Here is a 9,394-nt window from a genome sequence, read left to right as displayed (position 1 = left end):
AATATAGCTCCGTATAACCGGGGCTCAATCAAAATATAAAAATGTCGACACCATTTATACCACATACCATTTCATATTCCTTGATCAAGCATAAGTTGTATTTGTTTTGCTCAGGACATATTTTCATCCAAAGATACATAAATTTTTTTTACATATATGCAAAGCAAAATATGCTTCATTTTTCAACATATTAATCTTCTATTCTACAGCAGTTTTGCCTTGCACACCTATGATAATTACTGTACTAGTGTGGGCTTCTATTTTTGGTGATTTTAAAGAAATTGTTACAAAGGGCAAAGCGATAAACTTTTTTTCAGTGTGTGTAGATATTTTCACAAAAGCCTATAAAGAAATATTATTTGGTATAGAATCTTTTAGACCGTTTACAAAGCTTAGGTATATGCAAATTGTTAACTTCGGTAAATATTATGAAAGTGAAATTTTAGTTGAATTCAGTATCGTTTTGATTTATATCATCGTTTGGCCTACGTGAGACTTAAACAATATTTTGATGAATGTTAAGTGTTTTTGTTGGTACAATGTCACGCGTTTGGTTTGATTAATAAGTTTATCTGGCACAATTTTCAGATTGCATCTTTTCTTTATGAGTACAGCGTTAGTATTTATGATCATATACCGAAATATACAACAAATTTTAAAGACTTTCGTTTTAAATTCCAATACGAACTTTCACAGCAAACTCCAATCTTTATGTAAAAGCATTAGTCGTACTTATTTTTACAAACACGGCAATGTTGTTTAGCATTTTACTCTGTAGTTATGTGTTCATTAATGTTTAATTAACACAGACTTCAGTGTAAATAATTTACGTTCGACACTCAGCTAGTCGTTCATGATATTGAACTATTTAATAAATATTAAAAACTTTCGTTTTCAACTCTAATAAAAACTTTTAAAACAAATTACAATCTTTATAGACAAAATCACTGTATTGCTTGTTTTCTACAAACAAAACAATGCTACTCGTCTTGTTTCACTTCAGTATTGTGGTATTATGATTAAATTAACAAAGACCCCGTTATAAATACTGTAGGCTATATGCTGCTGGAAACATTCAGCTATTTCATCCGTAGATTGCAGCAGTTATACCAAAAGGTTTTATCGAAAAGTACTGATAGTAAGTTTCAGGTAACGAAAATCATAGTTATAGTAATAAGAATTACAAATCATAAAAAATAGCTCTCTGTATAAGTAATTTATGAAGCGCTATGTGTGCAGTTGTGCACTTTGAAAATAATCGCGGGCTTTTAATTACAGTTCTTGAAATTTCCGATTCTCTTTTATAATGGTAATACTTTAGTTGTACAAAATGTTAAAGCAAAGCAACATGATTGTCGTTTACGACAATTTGAAGTTTAAGCAGACATGCGTGCCGAACCTGAACCCTTTCGATGTGAAAGTTAGCTAGTTACACACGAAAAGATTTTCGATATGTGATGCAACTGCAAAGTTGAGGTACTTATAACATGTGCGGTTAATAAAGAGTCCGTTCTTAATGTAATTGGTAAATCAACAACTGTAACAAGATCAAGAACTCAACAAACGTTGTGCATGTCTACAAAAACGTTGTTTGTAAAGTTCAACGTTTGCTGATCGATATAAATCGAAAAAATCAATGACTGATGTTCTTTAAACTTGGTCAGTGCTTTATTAAGCGCCTAAAATGAATAAAATGCAAAACTGTTTAATTTCGAAGCAAAATAAAGACAACTTAAGTAACGTACGGCATAACTATAGTAAGAATTTTCCAAGCTGCGTTTTGATGGAAAGAACATACATAGCAAGAGTGTGTCACACATAATTTTACTTGTTTATTTAAACTATAGCGGTTGTTGTATGTGTACACTGCTTTCACCGAGATAAAAGCCTCTTTTCGCCACCTAGTGGAAAGTAACACCAAAGACTTTGCCAGCTCATTCGTTTCTGTTGCTACATGGCAACGTTTCATTTCACAGGTAACTTGATGCGATTAAACGTTTAGAAACGTTTAACGGTCACCGTAGAGAAACATTTATTTTTTGTGTTGAACGTTTGCGTTTGAAATTTCGAATTGAACAACACTTTGTTAGATAAGTTACGAAGCGTCTTCAGTTTGCTCAGTAATTCCGTAAAAGCAGAAAAGGTAAAAGATCTACTAAAGGACGTTATAAGAAATTGTTATAAACGCTACTGTGTTATCCATATGCACGTTTAGAAAAACAATGCTGGTTGATGCGGTAAACGAACATATACTTCCCTGAGTTAACGCCAAGCAACAGCTGTGTATTGAGAACGTTAGCTTCATTTTGCAAGCTTTAAAGGAGGTGTTAGAAGTTTCTGGAATTTAAAACATCATCAATTGAATATAATTGTGATTATAAACGAGATGTACATTCTATATTTAAAACAGACATTGGTAAGTCAACAACTGTAACAAGATCAAGAACTCAAAAAACGTTGTGCATGTCTATCGAAACGTAGTTTGTAAAGTTCAACGTTTGCTGATCGATATAAATCGAAGAAATCAATGACTGGTGTGCTTTAAACTTGGCCAATGCTTTATTTACCGCCTAAAGCAGGGGGCAACATACGGCGACGGGATTTTGAGCGGCCCGCAGACAGTTCAGCAGTTCAGTTTAGCAGTTCAGTTTTGACTTCAGCAACTATTGAAGTACAATATTTGTTAATAAATTCATTAAATACTGTTTTCGGTCTCTATGCTTAAAACTTAAAGTTTACATTACATATACGATTTATTCCTTGCATAGGTGGATAAATACACGATTAATGTATCGATTCAGGAATCCGGCCCGCCAAGTAGTTTATTTTCTCGGTTTGGTGACAGTTAATCACGCGACACTTAATCACGCGACACATAATCACCGACACATAATCACTAGGACATTTAATCACGCGACATTTAATCACGCGACACATAATCACTAGGACATTTAATCACGCGACACATAATCACTAGGACATTTAATCACGCGACATTTAATCACACATTTACAATATTTTTTTACATTTACAATTTACAGCAATGTTATGCATAGGAAATGTAAGCAACTGCACTTCGGTTGTTATACGAGCCTGGCACCGACTTTTCTGGTAGAGTTTGCAACGCCACTGAATCGTTCCGTTTGCGTACTCACGGTGTTTGACAAACTCGTACTGTTTGTGCAGCACCGATTGATTCCCTTTCGATGTTAAGCTAAACTGCACTGTCTTATTAGTCATAGTAGCCCTAATGTCCGTTCGCCCCGACATTTCTGGTAGAGTTTGCCACGCCACTGAATCGTTCCGTTTTTATTAGTCATAGTAATGTCCGTTAAATTAAAATAATCACGATTTACAACGGTAAGACAGCGGCAGGCTATAGTATAGACAAAGACACTGTATAAATGTCGTGTGATTAACTGTCTAGTCATAGTAATGTCCCCTGAATTGAAATAACCACGAGTTACAACGGTAAGACAGCGGCAAGCTATAGAGTATAGACCAAGGGTCCGCAACCTAGGGCCCGCGGGCCGTATCCGGAACGAGATTGTCTGTAGACTGGACTAGTCGTTATAGATACAAAGAGATGTGGCGGTCGTGATAGTAAATTGTAATAATTTATTCATTGGCATTGTTCCAGAGTTCCAAAACCGACACAAAACAAGTAGCATTGTATTTTACGGTGTAACGTTTTGATGGTACTTTGGTCAAGAGCTTCGGTGACAATACAGTAGAATAATGTTAGATATTACATAGGTTATACTTTCGGACAATATAACAATTAGACTTTATGAAGCTGGTGTTGATTTAAAGAAACATTATAGAGAAAGCTGGCGCAACGGAGTCAAAACAATTGTCGGGGAGTCGCATCCAAGTGATTATGTGTCGCGTGATTAAATGTCGCGTGATTACGTATCGAAGTCGCGTGATTAAATGTCCTAGTGATTATGTGTCGCGTGATTAAATGTCCTAGTGATTATGTGTCGGTGATTAAATGTCGCGTGATTATGTGTCGCGTGATTAAGTGTCGGTACACCATTTTCTCATATCAGGCCCGCCGACCAAAAAAGTTGCCCGCCCTGGCCTAAAGGGAACAAAGTGCAAAATAAAATGTATTTCAGTTTGTCATACAAGTGCCTTGTTTGAAGCTGTTTAGATTTGCTTGAAATTAGGGCAGATGAATAATGATGATGATGATGATGTATTTCGATACATTGGTCATAAGCTGAACAGATGACACGCACGCTTGCAAACTGAAGGATGATAAAGCTTCCACGAAATGCCTTAAATGTTTACATACACCTTGCTAAAACTTCTCCACCTTCCAAAAATAATGTTTGAGATAACAAACGATCCACAACTTAAAGCAAAATCCGCCATCTGAAACCTCTTTCACTTCCCACTCGCATATAAAAATTGAACATATTTTCTTTAAATTATCATTACGTAGCCTGCTATAGGAGGTTTGCCATAACCATAAATGAACTTCTGACACTATTCTAACGCGATGATCTACGAGTAAACAAATGACTTCAAGGAGCAGCAGGTGTTGCGTTTCACATTGAATGGGTGCTTTTATAAGCCTTAAAGTATAGAAAAGACTTCTGTTGCACTCGCACTTATACATTTTACGCTGGTAAGCGAATTGTTAGCAAAGGATTAGGAAACGAAATAATTTAGCGCTTAACATATACATGGAGATACTCAGCTACACTATAACAAATAATCAAAAAAGTTTGTACTTATCAACAGTTAAACTTATATGCAACGACTGCTTGAATTTTCACTGGACTGTAATTGAAAAATATTTTTTGTTTTTGCAACTGTTTACAGGATTGCATTTACAGTTTGCAGCTGCAGTCGTTTACAAAACGAAACACCTACTTTCAATATTTTTTTCATTTAACAACTTTGTTGTACAAGATGGTTGATGTTTGGAGTAAGATATTGGTTATTACATATTTGGAGTAAGATATTGGTTATTACATGTTTGGAGTAAGATATTGGTATTGGATATAGTTGTAAAATTTTTGCATTATGAATTGTCAAAAGCTTTAATTGTTTCTTTGAATGCGGTTCAAACTCATCAAAAGAAAATGCTAATTTTGTAGTTGACGGAACATGTCACCCCAGCTCTGATATTTTGAAGTTGAAAAGTTATAAAGATTTACAGGAGTTTGTTGGAAGTATAAATTTTCATTTCTTATTTTTTTTTTAAATATTGCTGAACTCAATTGGTTGTTTATTAATATTTATACTCTTATATGTTACATGCAGCATCTGGGGACGTAGAGTATCACACGGGAGATGGTGTTTGGAAAAAAGCCGAAACTCTGGAATTCATTAGCTCACTGCTTGGCGCGCCAATATCCGCCCTCTATTTACGATAAACTAATTAGGGACTTGGAAAAAACATAACAATAATTATAGCATTTATGAATTTTTAATTAGCAATAATTGAAAGTTTAATTTTTTTTAACAAAGATACCACATTTTTTTTAACAAATGTTTATGAATGTTATCATATCTTGATAAACATCTGATGTTAACGTGCGTTTGTTATAACGTTTTAACTTTGGTACGGCGTTTTATGCAACACCAACTCGAGCAAGTTTGTGTTTTTGTGATGTAGAAGTTCGATTGTGATTCTTTAAATGACGAATGAATTCAATATCGATCTTGTCATTTCAAACTATTTATCTTTATTCACGGGTTGATTTATTGCTATCAGCAGGTAATACATACTATAGCACAGGTTTATAACGTTGCTTTCATTGTACACTCTAACATGGGGTTAACGCAATGTAATTTAGCACTCATTTAACGCAGAGGCCAAATGAAAGAAGCGACAGCAAGAATTGTTTTTCTATTTCCGTCTGAAGTGCGTAAATATAACGTATATTACAGAGAGCGCGAAAATATGAAAATTGATTATGCAAAAAGCCGATATGGTACAGTATATTCATTCTTCGATGAAATATATTTCGAGCAAATGGAAAATTGCAAACTGCACATAATAAATTTGTATACCATTAAGTGAAGAATCCAACTGACATCCAAAAAAATAACCAAATTTGGAAAAAAGGCGAAAGACCATTATTAGTTAGTTAATAGGATTAATTAAAATAGAAGATATATTGTCAAAATATTGTCAACAGATATATTGTAGATATTTTGAAATAGATATATTGTCAAAAACAGAAGAGGTATTGTGAAAATATTGTCAAAAATATGCATTTAAACATTAATTTTCGAAATCTGGAGATGGAAACACTACTTTGTTTGAAAAACTGATAAAGCAAAGAGTATATGTAAATAATCTTATCGCTTATTAATTAAAAGCAGTGGTGGGATTCAGCCGGTTCGTGCAAACCGGTTCTTGGAATTTTGATGACCTCCACGAACCAGTTGTTAACAATCGTATGTATAGGCCTATGTGTATATCGGCCCAGGGTAAATATGGCATGCTGCTAGTGAGAGAACCGGATTTTAAAATATTTGAATCCCACCACTGGTTAAAAGTGTTTAGTTCAATATACCTGGAATTGCAAAAGTATTAATATGAATTTTGCTACCTATCTTTGCCATTGTTGACAAGCTAATGAAGCAGTTAAAGTATAGATTTTCAGTATTTTGTTGTCAAAATATGCAGAAATTATTTAATTTCAACAGTTTTTAATTAAACAGTTGGGTTATACTAAACACATTACGGTGGTTTATTTTTTGGTCACGTTTAAAAAGTTCAAGTTCAATAGGCTAACCTCATTTTGTATCAACCGAAAACGTTTGAAAAAAAAGAAATTAAAAAATTTCACACATGCTTACCTCACTTATGAATCGAAAAGTTTTCATCTAACATCCCTAAATTTGTAACAAAATGAACGTATATTTAAAGTAACCTATATGCTTAATTTTTCTTAACTTTAAACAATTTGCCAAAAACCAGTTGACCAAAATAAAAAATATATACAGAGAGCGAATTGTTTTGTTTGTATAATCTATATCTTTTAGACTTATCCAAGTATTGCGTAGGCAGGTAGCGTTTTCCTGCAATAAGGCTTTACACGTTTCTGTTACAATTTTGTTCTTACAAGAAAATGAGTTATACTTACGTTAATTCTTGTCACTGGTGACTCTGTACTGTAATGGGATAAGTGCGGTCGAATTACTTTGCCCACTGCAAATGCAACCTTAAGAAGACATCAGTTAAGTTTGCTTAGATGCAATTCATGCTCCTGAAATGTCAGTCACTTGGTGAGGACCTGGAAGAAAATGCTATCGTGATACAGCAGTGACAGGTCTATCCCTGCATCGAACTGGATACATTTTTGTCAATATTCAAACTTAGTGCCTAAGAACGTATATATGTTGTTTTCATTTATTCATCATATTCAAGTTTTGTGTACTTGCTATACAACTGTACAAGTTTTGCTATAGTTTAAGAAAATATTTTTCACGCAATGCAACACAACGCATTTTTGCTGAAAAAAATGTCAAAACGATTATAATCAAGACCATTTTTGGCCAATTTTCATCAGTCACGTCTAGCGTATAATTAAAATTTGCTTGATTAACGCAGCAATATTTGTTGTAGCAATAATTTCGTTCACAAATCCCTTTGATAAATTGTACAGTACACAAACTGAAGGATCATAGAGTTCCCACGAAATGTCTTAAATGTTTAATGTTGCTAAACCTTCTCCACCTGCAAAACAACTGTTTGAGACAAAAAGCGATCCACAACTTAATGCAAAATCCACCATCATAAACCTCTTATATCTTTTCTTTGTATAAGAATAGAACATGTCTCTTTTAAATTAATATTACGTAAACTGGTATAGACGGTTGCCACAACCATACATGAACTTCTGACACTATTCTAACGCGAAGATCTACGTGTTGCGTTTCACATTGAATGGGTGCTTTTATAAGCTTTAAAATATGGAAAAGACTTATGTTACACTCGCACTGCGTCTCACATTGAATAGGAGCTTTATATATACGTTGAACTAAAGGCAAAGCTTACGTTGCACGCGCGATTTACGTAACTGCAGCATCAACGATTTAAATCTGTTAATGAATGAAATAAAATGACTACAGCAGCTGAAATCAGCAGCTAAAACGTCACTTCCTTTGATAGTTACCGTTATATCAAATAGATTTCTTTTTAAAGTATTAATATTTCTGTCATTATATTTTCACGCAACCTTGCGGATAACTCGCCTTATATGATATTTGACTTAAATCTTCAATTCTAGTTCGCCTGCTTATTGTGATCCATCGCTGCCACTGGCGATGTTGATCGCTGAAAAAATTATCTTGAGCTTACACCAATCGTTAAATTAAGGTTAAAGATTATTTCAAAAAAAACAATAAAATAGGTCAATTTTCAATTGGCGAAAATCAAAAGGTTGCAAAAAAAATAATTTTGGTTGTATATTTTTTTGTATTCTAGTCTACTATTTTCAATATGCAACAATTGGCCATGACTTGCTGGTCGTTTGCAACTAAATGGGATTGCATATTTGTACTATATAAGCTTTGTTAAACGAAAACTTGACCGATCCATGGAAGAATATACAGTCTACTACTCTACTCCGTTTTTTTTAGGTCACCCGATAATCAGGACAATCGCTTTACTTGGACATGTTTTCGATAACAGAAAAGAGTGAACCACACCACATGGCTCTCTCGTTTGTTCGGACAAACCTCAAATTAATTTCGATAATAGTTATGCTACAGTATTCTCGGGCATAAAACCTTTATACCAACCATTCAGAGAATAAAAGACAGGGAATCTGCTTTTTCACAAATGGTTTTCAAACTTAGCAGACAAAAAATATGGTAGAGGTTTTTAGAACCATTTGGAAAGCGGCGGTCTCTCCTTTGCCTATTGAGAACTTTGCGCTTCACTACACACGACGCAAAACAACCCTTTCAACGAAACCGACCTTCAACGTCATCTCACACAGGCGATGCTGGACAGACGGTTTTTTGTTCAGATTTTTGCGTTTTATGTTGACTGACGTTTAAGTTCGACAAAACATTATATTGCACGGACACAATTTTTTCTACAAACTACAGTTCTCTTGTTATTAGCTTTAAGATACTTTTCCAAAGTTGAAAAGAGCAGTGAAGTGTGAGAAAGCATGGTGCACAGTATTACATGGATCGCTTTCGAAAAGCGCTTCAGTTCGTCGGACGAGTCAGGTCTGTAGTTCTCAACTTAAATTTATCTGAAAGTCAAAAGTATAAACTTTGCAGTGAACTTGTTCACATCAGTGCTGAGTTTCAATACAAACCGGAAGAATATCAACTCGCAATCGATCGATTCATGGATACATCTGTATATTTTGCTCCTGTCGATCAACGTGACGTGCCGGGGAAGGGAATA

General features: G+C 34.4%; 1 long non-coding RNA gene across 1 annotated transcript; it reads left to right on the top strand.

The window, feature by feature from the left end:
• The first annotated feature begins 2,125 nt into the window (after positions 1–2,125).
• Positions 2,126–6,068, top strand: LOC143447233 (uncharacterized). The gene is made up of 4 exons (XR_013114056.1): positions 2,126–2,143; positions 4,834–4,939; positions 5,112–5,186; positions 5,278–6,068. It is a non-coding gene; the product is annotated as an uncharacterized LOC143447233 (long non-coding RNA).
• The last annotated feature ends 3,326 nt before the right edge of the window (positions 6,069–9,394 follow it).

Source organism: Clavelina lepadiformis, chromosome 2 (genome assembly GCF_947623445.1).
Source record: "Clavelina lepadiformis chromosome 2, kaClaLepa1.1, whole genome shotgun sequence".
Classification (NCBI taxonomy): Eukaryota; Metazoa; Chordata; class Ascidiacea; order Aplousobranchia; family Clavelinidae; genus Clavelina; species Clavelina lepadiformis.
This window is presented reverse-complemented; position numbering and strand designations above follow the sequence as displayed.